Below are 2,488 nucleotides of genomic sequence, written 5' to 3'. Positions count from 1 at the left end.
CCCGACATGGTCTCCCCCGCGCACTATCAAGTCACCTGATAGATAAAGTATTCTGGAAGATACATCTAACCTACTGAAGGTGCTTTCTCGATAAACTAATCTTAGTATCACTGCCAGAAGCCCAATGGTGCCGTGAAGGGATGTAAAGTATAGGGAAAATAGAGCATCAAAAGCGTGCAGACTGTTGTAACAGTTTAACACTAGCAGGACATTATGTCGAAGTACGGTGATCGATACCACAGCACATGGAAGGATGGTGAAAACTTCTTAGTGATCAATGCGTTTTTGGAATGCGCCAGTGAACCCCATCGGCTCAAATCTGTTGTTTTATCTCAAAACCTTATCCGGGACACAGGATGTCAGAAAGTCTTCCCGAAACCAACTATTACATGGTCCATTTGGCGATGAGTGGCCAGCTTCGTCAGATGAACCAAAGGAAAAATTACAGAAGTTTGGCTGTTGATACGAATGTGTACAGAAGAATACGATTATATTAACGTGAACCGATCGTAGAAAACTGTTAGTGGACCAGAAAGTGAGTTTTAGGTTTATTCTTTTATCAGCCTGGATGTTCTCGAGTGGAGGCGAGATAGTTTATTTAGGAGTTTGATCATGTCATTTGCTCTAAACCCTTCTTCGATTCTTCTACCGGTTACGGCGTATGGCAGGACTGTGCTTGTCTTGTCCTTCTAATCTGACCCTTTTTAGTTGGTTACTCCTTGCCAATCAATTTACTGTCGTTGGAATTTAAAATCGAATTTACAATCGAAAGAATCCTCAGCGTCGTTAAATAAATACACGGTCAGCTGACCTGACGCTTGAGCTGAAACCGAAACACTATGTCTAACCTAACATGACTGTAAACAAGGCACGAATGGGTAGCAAAGTCCCTATGCAGAGTCCCAGGACTAAAAAAAACTAGCTGTCACGATGGTCTATCTGGAGGACGATGTTTGAGGCTCAAAACAGGAAAGGGTGCAAAGCCGCACATTGAAAAGAAAAAACAGCACCCGTAGACTCAGAAAGCAACCTAGAAGTGACGAAAACGGGTCACAAAAAAGGAACGGACAAAACGAATCATCCCGAATCATTCACAGTCCTCTACTTCAAATAGTGGAGCAATCTGTCAGAAAACCCATCAAGGGTATGTTATTGACCATGGACAAACAACTATCTTCGTTGGCTAAGGAAACCGTAAAAAAGACAGTCTTAGGAGTGAGCGTTCAGCAAAATAGCAGTTAAGTTATTTTGATGGGAAATTGGCCAGTTTATTGGAAAACAGTTAGGTGGTAGACAGTGGCTATTTTAACAATATTCATGATCACAAAGACACTTTGAGTGAAAAACGGATTCTCCCAGGTACGTGTACATTGCTATTCACGGTAAGTTATATAACCCCCGTAAATACTCAGGTGACGAGAAGATGACCAATGCTTATCCTACCCAACGTAGGTAGGATGCAGCGCTTAAACAAATAACACCTGACACCGCATGGTCAGAAAAAAATTGCCATATTTTTTATAACGTTCTCTTTTAGCAAGCAAAGACGATTTTATTTGTGCTGGAAATGATGAAATGAAGAAATAAATAAAATGAACTCAGACCAGTTGTACCGAAATAAAAAAACGAAATATTGTAAGAGTGCAGATGTTTCAACGATTAGTTCTACCCGTAGCCGTTGAAATCTTTAACAGCGAAGCCAAGACAAAACACTGGCACCCCGTTGCCGTATAATCATGTCACTTCATGTAAATGAGGACCTGGAACATTGGAAGGAGACCTGGCGCAAACTCGCCACAAAAATAAAGATGTCTGCACCACCAACACCCTGTCAGGCGGTCTGGATAAAAACTAACACCACACACGTCACTGATATCAGTTTGCAGCCACTGATTTTGCCGTATGCACTTTATGCTACCGTTTGGTTGAGGCTTTCACAAATTCGGGCGGCACAAAGAGAGATTAAAAAAGCTTCCAGGTGGTTCAGGAACTTGATTGAAATACTGTGTGGCAAACAGGGTCAGTCTGTGCTAAAAAAACAGAAATTGAGCTGGCGAGCTGATTTAACCTTGTTTGAGGAATATCAACAGTGCGTACTTCTAGGAGATTCAACCTTTCGGTTAATCGCTGAATGTTCCACCCTTCGGAAACGAGTTGGCAGATATGCAGTATGGTTAGGATAAGGCGCCACCGGCCTTCAATGCCGTAGTTCGTCGTTTGACACAGATTCTCGATTCCTGATTTCCCAGACCAAATGTCTGCGAAAACTGTGAGATTCTAGTCATCTCCTGAGATGAACCCTAGAGCTTCAAGGCAGCGAAGGGATGTTGAAGTTTCAAGTGACGGGTGGTGTGGCATTTCCTGTTTAATCATTCTGTGCTGATCGGCTACACAGCGCCGAACCTTCAGTGTTCAATTACTAGCCCGAAGATGTGGGGTCCCAATCGCCCTACAGGTTTGTGGAATGTACTCAGTAACGGTGAAACAT

This window comes from Opisthorchis viverrini (genome assembly GCF_000715545.1).
Source record: "Opisthorchis viverrini unplaced genomic scaffold opera_v5_247, whole genome shotgun sequence".
In the NCBI taxonomy this organism is placed as follows: Eukaryota; Metazoa; Platyhelminthes; class Trematoda; order Opisthorchiida; family Opisthorchiidae; genus Opisthorchis; species Opisthorchis viverrini.
This window is presented reverse-complemented; position numbering follows the sequence as displayed.